The sequence below is a fragment of the Aquarana catesbeiana genome, linkage group LG02 (assembly GCF_042186555.1).
Source record: "Aquarana catesbeiana isolate 2022-GZ linkage group LG02, ASM4218655v1, whole genome shotgun sequence".
Classification (NCBI taxonomy): Eukaryota; Metazoa; Chordata; class Amphibia; order Anura; family Ranidae; genus Aquarana; species Aquarana catesbeiana.
In genome coordinates this window covers 210666988-210690085 of record NC_133325.1, presented here as the reverse complement: position 1 = coordinate 210690085, position 23098 = coordinate 210666988, and positions in this window count along the sequence as shown.

The window sequence follows — 23098 nt, the reverse complement described above, 5'->3', positions numbered from 1 at the left end:
ACATGGGTCAGTTGTCCCTGTCGGAGGGCAGAGAGGAGGTTGGTGCCATTGTCACAAACCACCATACCTGGTTTAATCACCACTAGTAGAATTTTGGAGGTGTGGTGGCAGAACAACCTCCAACACTACTGCACCCTGTCCTGCATCCTTTTCAGCTGCCAGAAGAGTCACCCAGTGCGCGGTGAAAGATAGGTAACGTCCCTGTCCATGCCTGCTGGACCATGAGTCAGCTGTAATATTCACCTGACCTCCCTGTCCAGTGAGGCCAAGACATTGCCTTTCACATGCTGGTAGAGAGCCAGAATCGCCTTTCGTGAGAAAATGTGGCGTTTGGGAACCTGCCACTGAGGAACCGCACATTCCACAAACTCACGGAAGGGAGCAGAGTCTACCAACTGAAAAGGCAGCAGTTGAAGTGCTAGCAATTTAGCCAAGCTAGCATTCAACTGCTGGGCATGTGGATGGTTGGCAGCGAACTTCTTTCGGCGGTGCAGCAGCTGGGGCAGGGAAATTTGGCTGGTACAATCTGATGTTGGTGTACCAATAACAGATTGCCCGCAAGTACTTGGCTGTGACACACCTAATTCTATACCTTCATTCCTCTCAGTGCAGGTTTCAGAGAGGACTGAGGGGTATAGTGGGGTTGGAGATCCCAGCTGATGAGGAGTAAGGAGAGGTCAGCTTTGTTCTTTGGTGTGGGTCTTTTAGGTACGCTTGCCAATGAACTGCATGGCAGGTCGACATATGTCTTGTCAATCACGTGGTGCCCGAGCGGGTGATGTTTTGGCCACGCAAGATATGCTTGAGACATATGTTGCAAATAGCAGTGGTGGGATCTGATGCACTCATCTCAAAAAAGTCCCACACCAAAGAACTTTTGGAATAACGCACAGAGACAGCAGTGCCCTGCACATGCGGAGCTCTGCGGTGCAATGCAGTCAGTGTGCTGCCCTTAAGCTGGCCCCTGGAGGGCATCCTGCCTCATTGGAGATGTGCCTTCTCCTCCTCCTCCTCCTCCCTCCTATCAGGCACCCACGTGGAGTCAGTGACCTCATCATTCCCTCCCTCCTCATCACTGGAGCAAACCTGGCAGTATGCTGCAGCTGGGGGAACATGACTGCCAGATCGCTGCCCTTCTTGGGCAACCCCTCTCTCTGGGCTCATGTTACTGCCTTCCTCTAGATGGGTACCATCATCGGAGCTTTCAAAACGCTGGGCATCCTCCTGGAGCACTGTGGTCAAACAGTTCGGGGGACTCCTCAGGAGGACATTGTGGGACTAGGGAAGGAGTGACTGATGCCATTGAGCTGAGGGAAGAGGCTGTGTTGGCAGCTGCTTTTCCAGACAAAGTACTCTGTGCCTGGATGAGAGAGGATGAGGAGGATGAGGATGGCTTGTTCATGCACTCTACCAAGTCTTCCGCATGTTGCGGCTCAACAAAAAAAGTGAAAAGTGAAAAAAAGTGAAATGTTCCTTTAAATATCGTACCTGGGGGGTGTCTATAGTACGCCTGTAAAGCGGCGCGTGTTTCCCATGCTTAGAACAGTCTCTGCACAAAATGTTAAGCTTTTTGGAAAACATAGAGAAGGGATATCATCCCTGTGACATTTCTTTTGCTGTCTGTGCACCTCTTCAGAAGATTTTACCTCACTTTCTTTCACAATGACAAATGTTTTTTGACAATTTGGGGTTTTTAGTGAAACAAGGATTGGTGATAAAGCATCAGTGGAGAGGAGACACTTTTTTCCCATATTAACTCTTATAGGGCGTACACACGGTCAGACTTTGTTCGGACATTCCGACAACAAAATCCTAGGATTTTTTCCGACGGATGTTGGCTCAAACTTGTTTTGCCTACACATGGTCGCACAAAGTTGTCGGAATTTCCGATCGACAACCACGCGGTCACGTACACCACGTACGACGAGACTAGAAAAGGCCGGTTCAGAACCAAGCGCGGCACCCTTTGGGCTCCCTTTGCTAATCTCGTGTTAGTAAAAGTTTGGTGAGAGACGATTCGCGCTTTTTCAGACTCGTGGCTTTCAGATCGTTTTCTGCCGTTCAGTTTGTGCTTGTGGGTTTGTATCTGCTCTTCAGTGCGTGCAGCAAGTTCCGCGTGACTTTAGGTAGTCATTGTATTCTTGTTCGTTCGTTACTGGTTTTCAGGTCGTTCTTCACAGGCCTTGCTGTTCTTCAGTGCGTTCTGTTACTTCATTCTGAGCAGCCGACCGTTTTCTAGCCATGTTTCGTATGCGTACTCCTCATAGAGTTCGTGCTGTGCGGGGGCTTGGTGTTGGGGTCCTGACCTTGACACAAGTCCAGTCCATGAACAGGGTGGAGAGGAGTTCATGGACCAAGAATTGGTTGCTTCAGCGTGACCAGTTCTGTCATATGCCTTTGCTCTGTGAGATCCGTGAGAATAATCCTGGTGATTTCAGGAACTTTATCAGGATGACGGACCCCGTGTTTCACCGTTTGTTGGCTTCGCTGACCCCCCATATCAGCAGGCAGGATACCTGCATGAGGCAAGCCATCACTCCGGAGCAGAGGTTGGTCGCTACCTTGCGGTATTTGGCCACAGGGAGAAGTCTGCAGGACCTCAAGTTCTCGACAGGCATCTCCCCCCAGGCTCTTCTTTGTGGACATTTACTGCTTGTGTTTGTTTTAGCTGACCCTGACAGAAATGTGTGGAGTCCAGAAAATGTCGTGATTGTGAACCTTATTATACAAAGCACTGTTGGCTGTTATTTACTAAATGCAAAGACACTTTTCACTATAAGTGCACTTGCAACTGCACTGAAACTGCACTTGTAGTGCAAAGTGGATTTGTCCTTAGGAAATTACCCCCATTTTCTCATAAAACAACAATTACATCACCCCAAAAGTGTTGTAGCGTTGAGACAATAATCCACACATTCTTGATGAACAATCTTTTTAATACCTGCACAATCACATGTGCATTTACCAAAGGTTTTTCTGACAAACCAACATGTTTGTTGTATAACAATTTTTGTGGTGTCATTATCCAAAATCAAAATGTGCATTTTATAGAAAACAGGCCTGTGTAAAACCCACAAGAAAGACACAAATCTTGATCTTACAAAGTTCACATTTGGTAGAACTGGAAGGCAATATCAGACATGAGTATTTAGGAACTGTGTTTGATATTGCGTTCAGATGGGGGAAAATCACCCCAGGAAAAGCCAAATTTGGAAGATGAACACAAATTTCACAATGTCAACATGTGCTATCTGCCATCATGGGGGGATGAAGGGACGTGTTTTGGGGGGAGAAAGCCCTTCCTCACCACTACTTTATTATTGAGGAAGGGGTTGCACCCCCAAAACGCGTCCATTGATCTCCTGTGATGGCAGATAGCACATGTTGACACACTGTGTGCATCCTCCAAATTTGGCTTTGGGAAAAATCACAAAAACATTTCGCACATTGTAGCAGACAAAAGAAGAAAGTGATTTGGAGGGATTTTAAACTCGCCCCAAAACATCCATGATGTTTTTATATTTTGGAATAACATCATTGATGTTTTGCTTGATGATTTCCAATTGTAAATTACACCCCATGATCTCCCTGATCAGGATCTGGGCACTTTTGGATGTGAAAGGATCTTCATCCACAACCTCACGATCACCTAAAAAGAGAGGAACCCCAAAATAAATTAGGTTTAAAAAAAAATGCCGCCATCCATCTCTTATCTGAGCCTGTGGTTGCAGACACTCACCTGTTGTGGTGACTAGTTCCACCACGTCTTCTTCCTCCTGCTCATCTTGTGTTGGTGGGATTTCCCCTTCTTCCAAAGGGGGGGGCTCTGGTCTCCTCGGATGAGGGGTGTCCTCCGAGTCTTTTCTCCCCTATGTAAAACAAAAATGGTATAATTAGCACACAGATATTTAATGTCAGAACTATAAAGATGAAACATTGCTTGGAAGTGGGGTACAACAGCTGATCACATGATGTAAACAAAAGATCGGTAATAGTTTTTTTTCTTTTACTCACGCTGACAGCGCGAGTAGAAAAAAAAGCCGATCACCGGATCGGATGTGAGGGACATCGGTCCCCAAGTGGAAGAGGCACATCTGCCTCATCGGTGCCTAATAAAAGTGCCACCTAATAGTGCCCACAGTGCCACCTAATAGTGCCCACAGTGCCACCTAACAGTGCCCACAGTGCCACCTAACAGTGCCCACAGTGCCACCTAACAGTGCCCACAAGTGCCACCTATCAATGCCCACAAGTACCACCTATCAATGCCCACCTGTAGTGCCAATCAGTGCCACCTGCCAGTGCTGCCCATCACTGCCACCCATCAGTGCCCATCACTGCGACCCATCTGTGCCCATCACTGCCACCTATCAGTGCCCATCACTGCCGTCTCATCAGCGTACATCAATGAAGGAGAAAAATTACCCGTTTAAAATTTTTTATAACAAAATATAAAAAAATAAACTTTTTTTAAAAAAAAAAATCAGTTTTTTACATTTTTTTAATAAAAAGTAAAAACCGCAGAGGTGATCAAATACCACCAAAAGAAAGCTCTATTTGTGGTGAAAAAATGATAAAAATTTCATTTGGGTACAGTGTTTTATGACCGCGCAATTGTCATTCAAAGTGCATCAGCGCCGAAAGCTGAAAATTGGTCTGGATAGGAGGGGGGTTTAAGTGCCCTGTAAGCAAGTGGTTAATCTCCTTCTGGATCGGGACGTTTCAGGCTCCGGCCTTTCCTCCTCCTCCTCGTTGCTACAATTAGCACGATCCTGCTGTCTATCCGCCATGTGCTCTTCCCCCACTGCGCCGAACGAAAAGGGGCGGGGAATAGACCAGAAAGAACGTCAGGGGCGGGCAGAGTTATACGCATGCGCAGTGTGTATAAATCGTAACACGCGCGCGTCTTACGTACGATCTGTGAGCGAAGGAAGGAGCATCGGAGACGCCGATCGTGATAACGAAGGTAGGATCTAAACTTAGGCCTATACTGCTTTGAAATGGAAACCTATATTGTAACAAGATTTGGGGAGTTTGGCCTGACATTAGGGTTTGTCTTGTGTTGTGTCTTGCAGAGAAAATGGATGGGTTCAACGACCACAATTTCCTGCCCCTGTTCATAGACAAGTACAGGGAGCTGCCCTGTCTGTGGCAAGTGAGACACCCCCACTATAATCACAAACAGAAGAGGCAGGCAGCGCTGGAGAAACTGCTGGAGTTGGTGAAGCCGGTGGTCCCCACAGCAACCATCCCTTATTTAAAAGCCAAAATTGGTGGCCTGAGGAGCACGTATCTTAGGGAGCGCAAGAAGGTCACGGATTCCCAGAGATCCGGAGCTGCAGCAGATGACGTTTATGTCCCCGGGCTGTGGTACTATGAGAGACTGCGATTTCTGTCAGACCACACTGAAGTCAGGGAATCCCTCTCCACTCTTCCTTCCACGCTTCCTTCCATACCAGCTGAGGCTTCCGATGTCCAACCTGGGCCTTCCAGCCAGGAAGAAGTGGAGGAGCCCAGCTGGAGTCAGGTATAGCATTCTTCGACAGATTTCTGGGCAATAAATAAATGATGTTTACTAGATGTTATTATTGATCATTAATTGCTGATTAAAAAAAGTGTTTTACATATCAATAGACAGTAGTGGGCACCCAAAATTGGGACAAGAATGCAAAATGCTGGGCTCAGAATGATAGTCTGTTATATTTGTTAACATTCAATTTGCAGCAGTCAGGAGGTGAAAATTGTGTGATTGATGTAAAAAATACTAAAACTATGTCCCTTTTTCATACACAGGAAGACCTCAGCCAGGAGGAGGCTGTGGAATGTGGCAGCCAGGAGGAGGCGGGGATTAGTGGCAGCCAGGAGGAGGCGGGGATTAGTGTCAGCCAGGAGGAGGCGGAGCTAAGTGTCAGCCAAGAGAAGCCTGGGACAAGTCACAGCCTGACTGAGTCTCTGGTTCCTCCCCTCCGCCTGCCATACAAAAGGGCCAGGAAGGCCACTCCCAGTCCTGTGCAGGATTCAGCATACAGGCTGATCCAGGAGGCTTCTGCGTCCCTCAGAGCCTTCCCCAGTCCTGCAGAGGCCTTTGCCTGCATGGCTGCCACCAAATTGCAGGGCATGCAGGAGGGCCAACGCAAGCTCTCTGAGGACCTGATTTATAAAGTCCTACGTAAGGGGGAGAGTGGGGAACTGACACCCAAGACAGATGTCATTGAGATCGACGATCCTCCTCCTCCTCCTGCTGCCACAACTCCACCACCACAGCCAAAGCCTGTAAGGAAGCATGGAAGGAAGACCAAAGAGTGATTGCTCTGGGTTCAGTCTGGTCTGACAAAAGCTGCAGTCTCTCGTATGACCACAGCCTGGGGACACAGATGTTATCTGCTGCTTTCCGGGTCTCTGGGACTTCTGGACCACACTGCCCTCCCTTAGATATGGACTCCTCAGGCCACCAATTTTGCTTTTAAATAATTGATGTCTGCCCTGGGGGTCCAAGGCTTCGCCCACTTCTGCAGTTTCTCCAGCGTTGCCTCCCTCTTTGTTTTTTTATAGTTGTGACCCCTTAATAAAATTTTTTTAGGTAAATTCTACTCTCCTGTGTGTGTTTTCATCCAAAAAGGACAGTTTGTTGGTGACGATTCAGGTACATTTCTAACATAAAATGTGAAATTAACAAGGGACAACAACACAAAACAATCTCCTACAGATTAAATAGAACAACATATCAATGGTGTTGTGGGAACTTGTCACAAAAAACACACAAACATTTTCGGGAGTACAAATCAAAATCACCAAAAAAAAAAAAAAAAAAAGAGAAACACAAAAAAAGATTCTACATTAAAGGCAAAAAAAAAAATTTAAATATACAAAAATATGTTGTCAGATGTGAGAAATCAAAATATATTGAGGGAATCCCGATAAATAGTAACGAAAGAAGTTTGTGAGAAGTGTGTGTGAATATGAGCAGCAAAACTACTTAATTCTTGTCACATTATAAAGAAGAAGAGAGTGCGCTGTATTAAACCATTTTGAACATTGCAGCGTGACAAAAGTGCTGTATCCATTGCGAACACTAAGTTTACCAGAACGAGCTGTCCCGTGTCGGAATTTCTTCTGAGCATGCGTGGCACTTTGTGCGTCGGAACAGGCCACACACGGTCGGAATTGACGCGATCGGATTTTGTTGTCGGAAAATTTTATCTCCTGCTGTCCAACTTTGTGTGTCGGAAAATCCGATGGAAAATGTCCGATGGCGCCCACACACGGTCAGAATTTCCGACAACACGCTCCGATCGGACATTGTCCATCGGAAAATCCGACCGTGTGTACGGGGCATTACAGGAGAGAATTTCCCTTCCTAGGGGTAGATTTCATATCACTTCCTGTTGTCTCCTTCCGTTTGCAAGTAGGAGTCGTTTGTAAGTTGGATGTTTGAAAGTAGGGGCCTGTCCTATATACTCTGCAGAAATTGGGGCCTTAGGTGTTGGTGTTGCCACAACACTGTAAGCCCTCACAGTTACTCTTGGTGGGCGCAGGAACGACTCTGCTGTGAAATATTAGATCAAGAATTGTAATTACATGCCCCTGTTGAACAGGGGCAGAAAAATTGGGCCTTTGGTGGTGGTGGTGGTGGTGTTGCCACAACACTGTAAGTTCTCACAGTTACTCTTGGTGGGAGCTGGAACGGGCCCTGCTGTGAAATATTAGATCAAGAATTGTAATTACATGCACCTGTTGAACAGGGGCAGAAAAATTGGGCCTTTGGTGGTGGTGGTGGTGGTGTCACAACACTGTAAGCCCTCACAGTTACTCTTGGTGGGCGCAGGAATGGGCCCTGCTGTGAAATATTAGATCAAGAATAGTAATTACATGTCCCTATTGAACAGGGGCAGAAAAATTGGGCTTTTGGTGGTGGTGGTGCTGGTGCCACAACACTCTAATGCCCTGTACACACGGTCGGATTTTCCGACGAAAAATGTGTGATAGGACCTTGTTGTCAGAAATTCCGACCATGTGCGGGCTCCATCACACATTTTCCATTGGAATTTCCGACACACAAAGTTTGAGAGCTTGCTATAAAATTTTCCGACAACAAAATCAGTCATCGGAAATTCCGATCGTGTGTACACAAATCCGATGCACAAAGTGCCACGCATGCTCAGAATAAATTAAGAGATGAAAGCTATTGGCTACTGCCTTGTTTATAGACCTGATGTACGTGTTTTACATCACCGCGTTCAGAACGATCAGATTTTCCGATAACTTTGTGTGACCGTGTGTATGCAAGACAAGTTTGAGCCAACATCCGTCGAAAAAAATCCATGGATTTTGTTGTCAGAATGTCTGATCAATGTCCGACCGTGTGTACAGGGCATAAGTACTCACAGTTACCCTTGGTGGGCGCAGAAATGGGCCCTGCTTTGAAATATTAGATCAAGAATTGTAATTACATGTCCCTGTTGAACAGGGGCAGAAAAATTGGGCCTTAGGCACTGGTGCCACAACACTGCAACCCCTCACAGATACTCTAGTTGGAGCGCAGGAATGAGGACTCTTGCAAAATATTTTATCAAAAATTGTAATTACATGCCCCTGTTAAACAGGGGTTGAAATATTGGGCCTTAGGCACTGGTGCTGGTGCCACAACACTGCAACCCCTCACAGATACTCTAGTTGGAGCGCAGGAACGAGCCCTGCTGCAAAGTATTGCATCAAAAATTGTAATTACACGCCCCTGTTAAACAGGGGCTGAAAAATTGGGCCTTAGGCACTGGTGCTGGTGCCACAACACTGCAACCCCTCACAAATACTCTAGTTGAGTGCAGCAACAAACTCTCCTTGCAAAATATTGCATCAAAAATTGTAATTACACGCCCCTGTTAAACAGGGGCTGAAAAATTGGGCTTTAGACATTGGTGGCGGAGAACCAAAATTATTCTTACAACCTATCAGCATGATCATTGAGGAGGAAGAGGATAGTCACTCAGCATAACAGGATAGTCACTCAGCATCAGCATAGGCAGTCTTGAAGGGATCAGACATTTCAAAAAAAATTATTCGGTTACATCAGCATCAGGTGCTTGGTAGCTGGTGGTGATCCAAGACTGGTTCATTTTTATGAAGGTCAGTCAATCGACCGAGTTGGTGGACAGGCGCACCCTGTGATCGGTTACAAAATCTCCAGCAGCACTGAATATGCGTTACGAAAGAACGCTGTATGCAGGACAGGCCAGTAGCTCAATTGCATACTGTGCAAGCTCTGGCCAGTGATCCATCCTCAAGACCCAGTAACCCACAGGATTTTTGGTGGGAAATGTGTCCAAGTCAGATCTTGCCCCTAGGTATTCCTGCACCATGTAAAACAGACGCTGGTGATGGTTGCTGGAACCAATCATTCTTTGGGGCTGTGGACTAAAAAATTGTCTGAATGCACCGGTCAGATGGCCACCTTCTCCACCGCTCCTTCTTTGACTGACAGAAGCCTCAGCAACACTTTGTCCAGGAACAGGAGTTTGTAACCTCCCAGTCTCTGGAAACGCGTTGCACAGACCTTTCTGCAAGGCCTCCTGAAGATATTTCATCCTCTGCGATGGCAAGATAAGGTCCGCAACCTTACCCTTGTAACGTGGATCAAGGAGGGTTGCCAGCCAGTATTGATCCCTCTACTCGATACCACGAATACGGGGATCCTTCCGCAGGCTTTGCAGGATCAGGGAGGCCATGCAGTGTAGGTTTGCTGAAGCATTTGGTCTAGAGTCCTCTGGGTCTCTAAGGACGACATGATCCGCAGCCACCTCCTCCCAGCCACGTACAAGTCCATGGGTTTCTTGGGACTGTAAATTATCCCTTAAAGACTGCTGCTAATGCTGAGTGCCAGGCTCCACCTCCATACTGACACAATCCTCTTCTTCCTCCTCCTCCTCCTTCTCGCCCTCTTCCTGTGTGATCGGCGGGGATGCAGGAACACTTGGGCAGGTTAAATTCCTTTTGGAGGTCAGCCAGCCGAGCACTGGCATTATATGACCTGCGGAAATGCACCCAAACTTTCCTGGCCTGCCTCAGGACAACCTGTAAGCCCGGGTACCTGCCCAAGAACTACTGCACCACCAAGTTAAGGACATGAGTCAAACAGGGCACATGGCTCAGTTGTCCCTGTCGGAGGGCAGAGAGGAGGTTGGTGGCATTGTCGCAAACCACCATACCTGGCTTAAGCTGGCATCAACCACCTCTGAACCTGCCCCTGCAATTGCACCTATTTGGAGGAATTCAAGTTCCAAGCTAATGCCCTCCATGCCAGACTTATGGCCAGAGGATATACTAAAACATTACTTTGTAATGCCTACAATAAAGCCCTACGTCAATCACGTATCTCCCTACTGTATAAAACTAAACCAACCACTACCAACTGTTCCGTCAGATTTATCACTAGATTCTCACAACAACACCAACAATTGCGAGATATCCTAACTAATCATCGGCCAATTCTTCAAGAGTAGGGATGAGCTTCATATTCGAATCGAACGCATATTCGACTCGAACATCGTGTGTTCGGTCGTTCGCCAAATTACGAATGATATAGGCTGTTTGCGCCAAATTCGAGTGGCGCGTCATGGCCCATAATTCACTGCAGCATCTCAGTGCATTGCTGGCTGATGATTGGCCAAGCATGCACTATGACCCGCATGCTTGGCCAATCACAGCAACGTCTGTACAGAGAGCCGTAATTGGCCAAAGCCAGGGTGGCTTTGGCCAATTATGGCTCAGGGGGTTTAGTACACGCCCCACACTATATAAGGCCGCCTGCACAGCGGCCCTGTGTAGTGTGTTCCAGCATTTAGAGAGAGATAGATAGACAGAGAGACAGTGTCATTTGATTTAAGTTAGATAGAGTAGGCAGGCGAGTCAGTTAGCCGCACTTACAGTGTATTGTGTATATATATATACATCCTAGGTGTTGTGTGTGTGTATATATATATATATATATATATATATATATATATATATATAAATATACACTGTATTCAGTTTAGGTAGATCCGTTTCTGTTATTATCTTCCTACTACTGACAGGCAGGCAGGTGTTTTTACAGTATTTACAGCTACCTGAAGAAAATTGCTGGTGTTCTTCTGATCCTATTAGTCCTATTAACTACGGTATTTACAGTTAGTGTAGTGCGTCCTCTGCACAGTGTGCACCTAAAGCTACCTGAAGAAAATTAGTGGTGTTCTTCTGATCCTATTAGTACAGTACCATAGGCGGCTGTAGTATTTACAAGTTAGTGTAGTGTGTCCCCTGCACAGTGTGCACTTAAAGCTACCTGAAGAAAATTAGAGGTGTTCTTGTGATCCTATTAATACCACAGGCAGGCAGCTACAGTATTTACAGTTAGTGTAGTGCGTCCTCTGCACAGTGCGCACCTAAAGCTACCTGGAGACAATTGCTGTTGTTCTGCACCTATTAATACCACAGGCAGGCAGCTACAGTATTTACAGTTATTGTACTGTGTCCTCTGCACAGTGTGCACCAAAAGATACCTGAAGAAAATTGGTGGTGTTCTTCTGATCTTATATTAATACTACAGGCAGGCAGCTACAGTATTTACAGTTAGTGTACTGTGTCCTCTGCACAGTCTGCACCTAAAGCTACCTGAAGAAAATTGGTGGTGTTCTTCTGATCCTATATTAATAACACAGGCAGGCAGCTACAGTATTTCCAGTTAGTGTACTGCGTCCTCTGCACAGTGTGCACCTAAAGCTACCTGAATAAAATTAGTGGTGTTCTTCTGAACCTATATTAATACCACAGGCAGGCAGCTACAGTATTTACAGTTAGTGTACTGTGTCCTCTGCACAATGTGCACCTAAAACGACCTGAATAAAATTGGTGGTGTTCTTCTGATCCTATTAATACCACAGGCAGGCAGCTACAGTATTTACAGTTAGTGTACTGCGTCCTCTACACAGTGTGCACCTAAAGCTACCTGAAGGCAATTGCTGTTGTTCTGATCCTATTAATACCACAGGTAGGCAGTTACAGTATTTACAGTTAGTGTACTGTGTCCTCTGCACAGTGTGCACCTAAAGCTACCTGAAGACAATTGCTGGTGTTCTCATACTAATAATACTGCAGGCAGGCAGTTGATTCTGCTAGCTGCAGTATCAGTATATATATACACATCCCAGCTTTGTGCAGCTACATCTTACCGCAGGCCATTAGTATGTCTGGAAGGCAGACAGTCACAAGCCAATAAAAGAGGGCAAGCAGGCTCTGTGTCTAGAGGCAACAGTGCTGGTCGTGAAGACGGTGCATCCTCATCAGCACGTGGCCGTGGGACACACTTGTCCTTTTTTTAGGCTGCTGACTGTGTTGAGCCACAACATGCGGAAGACTTGCTAGAGTGGATGACCAAGCTGTCTTCATCCTCCTCATCCTCTCTCACCCAGGCTCAGGGTACTTTGTCTGGCAAAGCAGCTGCCAATGCGGCCTCTTCCCTCGGCTCAATGGCATCAGTCACTCCTTCCCTAGCCCCACCATGTCCTCCTGAGGAGTCCCCCGAACTGTTTGACCACAGTGTTGGGTACATGCTCCAGGAGGATGCCCAGCATTTTGAAGGCTGCAGTGATAGTACCCATCTAGAGGAAGGCAATAACGTGAGCCCAGAGAGAGGGGGTGCCCAAGAAGGACAGCAATCTGGCAGTCATGTCAGGAAAGTCTGTGTGCATTTCCGCAGGTCATATAATGCCAGTGCTCGGCTGGCTGACCTCCAAAAGTAATTTAACCTGCCCAAGAACCGCCTAATCTGTGACATGCCCACCAGGTGGAACTCAACGTTGGCCATGCTGCAGCAGCTGCACACGCAGCAGAGGGCCATCAATGAGTACCTGTGTGACTATGGCACCAGGACAGGGTCAGGGGAGCTTGTTTTTTTTTCCCCATGCCAGTGGGCCATGATCAGGGATGCATGCACTGTCCTGTCACCATTTGAGGAGGCCACGAGGATGGTGAGCAGTGACAGTGCATGCATCAGTGACACTGTCCCCCTTGTCCACCTGTTGGAGCACACGCTGCGTGGAATAATGGACAGGGCACTTGAGGCAGAACAGAGGCAAGAAGAGAAGGACTTCCTTAGCTCTCAAGGCCCCCTATATCCAGACAGTGTTCCTGCGTGCCCGCCAATCACACAGAAAGAGGACAAGGAGGAGGAGGAAGAAGAGGATTGTGTCAGTATGGAGGTGGGGCCTAGCACTCAGCATCAGCAGCAGTCTTTAAGGGATCATTTACAGTCCCAAGAAACCCATGGACTTATACGTGGCTGGGAGGAGGTGGCTGCGAATCATGTCGTCCTTAGTGACCCAGAGGACTCCGGACCGAATGCCTCAGCAAACCTACGCTGCATGGCCTCCCTGATCCTGCAAAGCCTGCGGAAGGATCCTTGTATTCATGGTATCAAGGAGAGGGATCAATACTGACTGGCAACCCTCCGTGATTCATGTTACAAGGGTAAGGTTGCGGACCTTATCTTGCCGTCACAGAGGGAGCAGAGGATGAAACATCTTCGGGAGGCCTTGCAGAAAGGTCTGTGCAACGCCTTCCCAGAGACTGGGAGGTTACAAACTCCTGTTTCTGGACAACGTGTTGCTGAGGCTTCGGTCAGTCAAAGAAGGAGCGGTGGAGAAAGTGGCTGTCTGACCGGTGCGTTCAGACAAGTTTTTAGTCCGCAGCCCCAAAGTATGATCAGTTCCAGCAACCATTGCTGGCGTCTGTTTTACATGGTGCAGAAATACCTAGGGGCAAGATCTGACCTGGACACATTTCCCACTAAAAATCCTGTGGGTTACTGGGTCTTGAGGATGGATCACTGGCCAGAGCTTGCACAGTATGCAATTGAGCTACTGGCCTGTCCTGCATCCAGCGTTTTTTTGGAACGCACATTCAGTGCTGCTGGAGATTTTGTAACCGATCACAGGGTGCTCCTGTCCACCGACTCGATCAAGTCAATCGACTGACCTTCATAAAAATGAATCAGTCTTGGATCACCACCAGCTACCAAGCACCTGATTCTGATGTAACCAAATAATTTTTTTTGAAATGTCAGATCCCTTCAAGACTGCTTATGCTGAGTGACTATCCTGTTATGCTGAGTGACTATCCTCTTCCTCCTCAATGATCATGCTGATAGGTTGTAAGTAGGGATGAGCTTCGTGTTTGAGTCGAACACATGTTCGACTCGAACATCGTCTGTTCGATCGTTGGCCGAATTCCGAACGATATGGGTCGTTCGCGCCAAATTCGCGCGGCGCGTCACGGCCCATAATTCACTGGGGCATCGCAGTGCATTGCTGCCTGATGATTGGCCAAGCATGCATGCTTGGCCAATCACAGCGCTGTCTGTAGAGAGAGCTGTAATTGGCCAAAGCCAGGGTGGCTTTGGCCAATTATGGCTCAGTCGGTTTAGTACATGCCCCACACTATATAAGGCCGCCTGTACGGCGGACCTGTGTAGTGTGTGTTCCGGCGTTGAGAGACAGAGACAGAGAGACAGTGTCATTTGATTAAAGTTTGATAGATTAGGCAGGACAGTCAGTCAGTTAGCTGCACTTACAGTGTATTGTGTATATATGCTCCCCAGGTGTTGTGTACATATATATCTATATCTATATATAGATATATATACTGTATTCAGTTTAGCTAGATCCATTCCTGTTATTATCTTCCTTACTGACAGGCAGGCTTGTGTTGTTACAGAATTTACAGCTACCTGAAGAAAATTTCTGGTGTTCTTCTGATCCTATTAGTACCACAGTCAGGCAGCTAGACTATTTACAGTTAGTGTAGTGCGTCCTCCACACAGTGTTCAGCCAAAACTACAAGTTAGTTTAGGGTGACCTCTGCAGTGTTCAGCTAAAGCTACAAGTTAGTGTAGTGCGACCTCTGCACAGTGTTCAGCTAAAGCTACAAGTTAGCGTAGTGCGTCCTCCTCACAGTGTTCAGCTAAAGCTACAAGTTAGTGTAGTGCGTCCTCCTCACAGTGTTCAGCTAAAGCTAAAAGTTAGTGTAGTGCAACCTCTGCACAGTGTTCAGCTAAAGCTACAAGTTAGTGTAGTGTGACCTCTGCACAGTGTTCAGCTAAAGCTACAAGTTAGTGTAGTGCGACCTCTGCACAGTGTTCAGCTAAAGCTACAAGTTAGTGTAATGCGACCTCTGCACAGTGTTCAGCTAAAGCTACAAGTTAGTGTAGTGCAACCTCTGCACAGTGTTCAGCTAAAGCTACAAGTTAGTGTAGTGTGACCTCTGCACAGTGTTCAGCTAAAGCTACAAGTTAGTGTAGTGCGACCTCTGCACAGTGTTCAGCTAAAGCTACAAGTTAGTGTAATGCGACCTCTGCACAGTGTTCAGCTAAAGCTACAAGTTAGTGTAGTGCAACCTCTGCACAGTGTTCAGCTAAAGCTACAAGTTAGTGTAGTGCGACCTCTGCACAATGTTCAGCTAAAGCTACAAGTTAGTGTAGTGCGTCCTCCTCACAGTGTTCAGCTAAAGCTGAAGGTTAGTGTAGTACGTCCTCCACAGTGTTCAGCTAAAGATACAAGCTAGTGTAGTGCGTCCTCCTCACAGTGTTCAGCTAAAGCTTCAAGTTAGTGTAGTGCGACCTCTGCACAGTGTTCAGCTAAAGGTACAAGTTAGTGTAGTGCGTCCTCCTCACAGTGTTCAGCTAAAGCTGAAGGTTAGTGTAGTACGTCCTCCACAGTGTTCAGCTAAAGATACAAGCTAGTGTAGTGCGTCCTCCTCACAGTGTTCAGCTAAAGCTTCAAGTTAGTGTAGTGCGACCTCTGCACAGTGTTCAGCTAAAGGTACAAGTTAGTGTAGTGCGACCTCTGCACAGTGTTCAGCTAAAGCTACAAGTTAGTGTAGTGTGTCCTCTGAACAGTGTTCAGCTAAAGCTACACATTAGTGCAGTTGCGACCTCGGCACAGTGTTCAGCTAAAGCTACAAGTTAGTGTAGTGCGTCCTCTGAACAGTGTTCAGCTAAAGCTACAAGTTAGCGTAGTGCGTCCTCTGAACAGTGTTCAGCTAAAGCTACAAGTTAGTGTAGTGCGACCTCTGCACAATGTTCAGCTAAAGCTACAAGTTAGTGTAGTGCGTCCTCTGAACAGTGTTCAGCTAAAGCTACAAGTTAGCGTAGTGCGTCCTCCTCACAGTGTTCAGCTAAAGCTACAAGTTAGCGTAGTGTGTCCTCCTCACAGTGTTCAGCTAAAGCTACAAGTTAGTGTAGTGCATCCTCCTCACAGTGTTCAGCTAAAGCTACAAGTTAGTGTAGTGCGACCTCCTCACAGTGTTCAGCTAAAGCTACAAGTTAGTGTAGTGCATCCTCCTCACAGTGTTCAGCTAAAGCTACAAGTTAGTGTAGTGCGACCTCTGCACAGTGTTCATCTAAAGCTATAAGTTAGTGTAGTGCGTCCTCTGCACAGTGTTCAGCTAAAGCTACAAGTTAGTGTAGTGCGACCTCTGTACAGCGTTCAGCTAAAGCTACCTGTAGAATGGTGGTGGTGTTTTCCTGATCCTATCACTACCGCAGGCAGCTACATTATTTTAATTCTTAGTGTAGTGCGTCCTCTGCACAGTGTTCAGCTAAAGCTATCTGTAGAAGGTTGGTGGTGTTTTCCTGATCCTATCACTACCGCAGGCAGCTACATTACAGTGCTGCACGGTGGTCAGCTAAAGCTACAAGTTAGTGTAGTGCGACCTCTGCACAGTGTTCATCTAAAGCTACCTGTTGAAGATTGGTGGTGTTCTAATAATACAGGCAGGCAGTTGATTTTGCTAGCTGCAGCATCAGTATATATATATATATATATATATATATATATATATATATATATATATCCCAGCTTAGTGCAGCTACATCTCACTGCAGGTAATTAGTATGTATGGAAGGCCAGAGGCTGACAGTCACAAGCCAAAAAAAGAGGGCAAGCAAGCTCTGTGTCTAGAGGCAACGGTGCTGGTCATGCAGACGGTGCATCCTCATCAGCACATGGCCATGGGACACGCTTGGCCTTTTTTTGGCAGCTGGCCAAGTTGAGCTGCGGAAGACTTGGTCGAGTGGATGACCAAGCCGTCCTCATCCTCCTCATCCTCTCTCACCCATGCTCAGACTACTTTGTCTGGCAAAGCAGCTGCCAACGCAGCCTCTTCCCTCGGCTCAATGGCATCAGTGACTCCTTCCGTAGCCCCACCATTTCCTCTTGAGGAGTCCCTCGAACTGTTTGACCACAGTTTTGGGTACATGCTCCAGGATGCCCAGCGTTTAGAAGGCTCTGATGATGATACTGAGCTAAATGAAGGCAGTAACGTGAGCACGGACAGAGGGGGTGCCCAAGAAGGACAGCAATCTGGCAGTCATGCTCCCCCTACTGCAGCATACTGCCAGGTTTGCTCCAGTGATGAGGAGGGAGGGGATGATGAGGTCACTGACTCAACGTTGGTGCCTGATAGGAGAGAGGAGGAGGAGGCACATCACCAACGAGTGAGGATGCCCTCCAGGGGCCAGCCTAAGGGCAGCACACTGACTGCATCACACCAAAAAGCTATGCATGTGCAGGGCGCTGCTGTCTCTGCGTGTTATTCCAAAAGTTCTTTGGTGTGGGCCTTTTTTGAGAGTGCATCAGATCGAACCGCTGCTATTTGCAACATATGTCTCAAGCGTATCTTGCGTGGCCAAAACATCTCCTGCTTGGGCACCACATGCTTGACCAGCCATATGTTGACCTGCCATGCAGCTCGTTGGCAAGCGTATCTAAAAGACCCACACCAAAGCAAAAAGAGGACCTCTCCTTGCTCCTCATCAGCTGAGATCTCCAACCCCACTATACCTTCAGTCCTCTCTGAGACCTACACTGAGAGGAATGAAGGTGTAGAATTAGGTGTGTCACAGCCAAGTACTTGTGGGCAATCTGCTATTGGTAGACCAGCGTCAGATTGTACCAGGCAAATTTTCCTGCCCCAGCTGCTGCACCGCCGAAAGAAGTTCGCTCCCAGCTATCCACATGCCCAGCGGTTGAATGCTAGCTTGGCAAAATTGCTAGCACTTCAACTGCTACCTTTTCAGTTGGTAGACTTTGCCCCCTTCCATGAGTTTGTGGAATGTGCGGTTCCTCTGTGGCAGGTACCCAGATGCCACTTTTTCTCACGGAAGGTGATTCCGGCTCTCTACCGCCATGTGGAAGGCAATGACCATTCCTCTTTGGACAGGGCGGTCAGTGGTAAGGTGCATATTACCGCTGACTCATGGTCCAGCAGGCAAGGACAGGGACCTTACCTAAGTTTCACGGGGCATTGGGTGACTCTGCTGGCAGCTGGGAAGGATGCAGGACAAGGTGCAGTAGTGTTGGAGGTTGTTCCGCCACCACGCCTCCAAAATGCCACTACTAATGATTCTGACACACCTCTCTCCTCCACCCCCTCCTCTTCTTCTTCCTCCATGGCCTCTTCCTGTGCTTTGTCCTCAGAACCAGCGGTGCTCCGTAGGTGTTCAAGGGGCTGCTCAAGTATGCAGGCCAAAAGATTCCATGTGGTGCTTGAGCTGGTGTGCTTGGGGGACAGGAGCCACACTGGGGCAGAGATTCTGTCAGCTCTGCAGGGGCAGGTTCAGAGGTGGTTGATGCCACGTCAACTTAAGGTAGGAATGGTAGTTTGCGACAATGGCACCAACCTCCTCTCCGCCCTCCGACAGGGACAAATGACCCATGTGCCCTGTTTGGCTCACGTCCTTAACTTGGTGGTGCAGTGGTTCTTGGGTAGGTACCCGAGCTTACAGGATATCCTGAGGCAGGCCAGGAAAGTCTGTGTGCATGTCGGCCGGTCATATAATGCCAGTGCTCAGCTGGCAGACCTCCAAAAGGAATTTAACCTGCCCAAGAACCGCCTAATCTGTGACATGCCCACCAGGTGGAACTCAACGTTGGCCATTCTGCAGCGGCTGCACATGCAGCAGAGGGCCATCAATGAGTACCTGTGCGACTATGGCACCAGGACAGGGTCAGGGGAGCTTGTTTTTTTTTCCCATGCCAGTGGGCCATGATCAGGGATGCATGCACTGTCCTGTCACCATTTAAGGGGGCCACGAGGATGGTGAGCAATAACAGTGCATGCATCAGTGACACTGTCCCCCTTGTCCACCTGTTGGAGCACACGCTGCGTGGAATAATGGACAGGACACTTGAGGCAGAGCAGAGGCAGGAAGAGGAGGACTTCCTTAGCTCTCAAGGCCCCGTTTATCCTGACAGTGTTCCTGCATGCCCGCTGATCACACAGGAAGAGGATGAGGAGGAGGATTGTGTCAGTATGGAGGTGGAGCCTGGCACTCAGCATCAGCAGCAGTCTTTAAGGGATAATTTACAGTCCCAAGAAACACATGGACTTCTACGTGACTGGGAGGAGGTGGCTGCAGATTATGTCATCCTTAGTGACCCAGAGGACTCCGGACCGAATGCCTTAGCAAACCTGTGCTGCATGGCCTCCCTGATCCTGCAAAGCCTGCAGAAGGATCCTCGTATTCGTGGTATCAAGGAGGGGGACCGAGGGGGACCGTTACTGGCTGGCAACCCTCCTTGATCCACGTTACAAGGCTAAGGTTGCGGACCTTATCTTGCCTTCGCAGAGGGAGCAGAGGATGAAACATCTTCGGGAGGCCTTGCAGAAAGGTCTGTGCAATGCGTTCCCAGAGACTGGGAGGTTACAAACTCCTGTTTCTGGACAACGTGTTGCTGAGGCTTCGGTCAGTCAAAGAAGGAGCGGTGGAGAAGCTGGCTGTCTGACCGATGCGTTCAGACAATTTTCTAGTCCACAGCCCCAAGGTATGATCAGTTCAAGCAACCATCGCCAGCGTCTGTTTTACATGGTGCAGGAATACATAGGGGCAAGATCTGACTTGGACACTTTTCCCACCGAAAATCCTCTGGGTTACTGGGTCTTGAGGATGGATCACTGGCCAGAGCTTGCACAGTATGCAATTGAGCTACTGGCCTGTCCTGCATCCAGCGTTCTTTCGGAACGCACATTCAGGGCTGCTGGAGGCTTTGTAACTGATCTCAGGGTGCGTCTGTCCACCGACTCGGTCGATCGACTGACCTTCATAAAAATGTATCAGTCTTGGATCACCACCAGCTACCAAACACCTGATGCTGATGTAACTGAATATTTTTTTTTTAAATGTCAGATCCCTTCAAGACTGCCTATGCTGATGCTGAGTGACTATCCTGTTATACTGAGGAATTATCCTCTTCCTCCTCAATGATCATGATGATAGCTTGTAAGAACATTTTTGGTTGTGGGCACCGCCAGTCCTGCCACCAGTGCCTAAGGCCCAATTTTTCAGCCCCTGTTTAACATGCATATATATACACAATACACTGTGGGGGTCATTTACTATAGCGCCACGGCGCTAATTTGCGCAAATTGCTGCGAATTAGCGCCAATTCACGGCAATTTCATGCGAATTAGTGCTAATAACGCTAATTCGCGCTAAAACGGTATTCACTATAGCGCTGGTGAGAAAATTCTCCCAAAATCGAATTTACTATAGCTCCCTGAAACTAAATAGTGCCCAAACCCTTACTCTGCTAAAACCTAGAGAATTGCACATGGAAATAATGTTTAGAGCATGATATAATTGCCTAAATGGTACTGAAATATGCGGTATATTATTTAAAGATAATCTGCTTTTAAACTGTGTGAAAAGGTGATTTCTACGCTGAAATATCTTTAAAAGTCTGAAAAGTGAAAGATTCCCCGTTTTGGACAACTAGGTGCCAACACAACTGAGCATGCTCAGACCTGAAAATAACTCTCATTTTAACTCAAGTGTCTTTTTTACCCAGAGCTATAGTAAATACCAAAATGAGAGCTAATTAGAGAACACTTTTTGGGAGTTAAAATCTGCTCTATTTTAGTCCAAATGAAGTTTCAGTCATTGATTCTAATGGAACAATTCTAACTTACACAAAAAAACCTTTTAATGTTGAGATGAAATGTATCTTTCTGTGAAATAAATTTTCCTTTGCAACATTGTTGCTTCTACTTAAAATATTTTGATTGTAAGAATGCTACAATGTGGAATGTTTTGATGTTTAGGTAAAATATATTTTTCTCTGTCACTTTCACTTGTTACTCTTCATCTCACAACAATCTTTACCCCAAACTCAAATGTGATAACATGTGATATGTGTACCAACATCAGAAATCAAAATGTAATTCCCCAAAATTTGAGGATAATATTCTACTCTACCCATAAAAAAACACCAAATATCGCAGAATAAATCAAGAAGAATAACTCTTGAGTAATGTAAGTCCATCACCTGTATGTCCAAAGAAATGCAGTATTTATGTGTATTTATGTGTAGTTATGTGTAGGAGATTCTCACACGTGGCAGCTCCGTGGCTTAGAGGTTAGAACTTCTGCTTAGTATCTCTGAGGGTCTAGGTTCAACTCCCAACCATGTTACTTCATGTAGGGAAGTTGTCTCAGGTCCTATAACTATGTCTAAATGTAGTAGTTATGTGTAGGAGGGTTCCACCACCATTATAAGTCTTTTCCAGATGCACAATTTAGCCAAAAGTATTGGGACACCTGCCTTTTTACACACACACACACATGAACTTTAATGGCAGCCCAGTTTTAATCCGTAGGGTTAAAATTTGATTTGTCCCACCCTTTGCAGCTAGAACAGCTTCTGGGAAGGCTGTCCACAAGGTTTAGTGTGTCTATGGGAATGTTTGATCATTCTTCCAGAAGTGCATTTGTGAGGCCAGGCACTGATGTTGGATGAGAAGGCCTGGATCGCAGTCTCTACTCTAATTCAGCCAAAGGGTGTTCTATCGGGTTGAGGCCAGGACTCTGTGCAGGCCAGTCAAGTTTCTCCACCCCAAATTTGCTCATCCATGTCTTTATGGAACTTGCTTTGTACACTGATGTGCAGTCATGTTGGAACAGGAAGGGACCATCCCCAAACTGTTCCCACAAAGTTGGGAGCATGAAATTGTCCAAAATGTCTTGGTATGCTGACACTTTAAGAGTTCCCTTAACTGGAACTAAGAGGCCAAGTCCAACCCCTGAAAAACAACCCCACACCATAATCCCCCTCCACCAAATCATTTGGACCAGTGTACAAAGCAAGGTCCATAAAGACATCGATGAGTGATTTTGGGGTGGAGGAACTTGACTGGCCTGCACAGAGTCCTGACCTCAACACAACAGAACACCTTGGGGATGAATTAGAGAGGAGACTGTAGGTCAGGCCTTCTCATCCAACATCAGTGCCTGACCTCACAAATGCACTTGGAAGAATGGTCAAACATTCCCATAGACACATTCCTAAACCTTGTGGACAAGAAGAGTTGAAGCTGTTATAGCTGCAAAGGGTGGGCCAGATGAGTTTTGAACCCAATGCTAATACTGGGATGCCATTACAGTTCATGTGCATTTAAAGGCAGGCATCCCAATACTTAGGCCAATATATTGTATATTGCTTGTGGCACTGAGCATGGCTATGCACTTAGGACTGGTTCACACCACAGAGATGCAGAAAACATGTGTGGGGTTGCCTGGTGGCTAAGAGGGTAGCAGTTCTGTCTAGCAGCACCTGGGATGTTGGTTTAATTCCCCAACATGCTAATGCTTGTGTTGAAGTTTATATGTTCTCCCTGTGTGGGTTTCTCACCACAATCCAAAGACATGCTGGCATATTATTTGTCTCCTGTCGAAATAGGTTCTAATGTAAGAAAGTTAATATTCGACTTTAGATTGGAAGCTCATTGCAGCCAGGGACTGATGTTAATGTTTATTAGCACTAATCATGCCCAGGGACTTGGACATTTCAAATTTTAGGGTTTACACTGCACGGGTACATATGCTTAGAAAACTGTTGCTTTGTTTATGTGGATGCAAATGGACTTTGATCTTTGGCCTGTAGTTGGAGATTTGATACACATAGCCAAGGCTAACACAGTTGCAAATAGTATTATGTGTTCCTGCTCATCAGGTGCAATTACTTTAGACATACATGAAGAGACAGATTGAAAGATACTGGTGGGCGTGTACTTC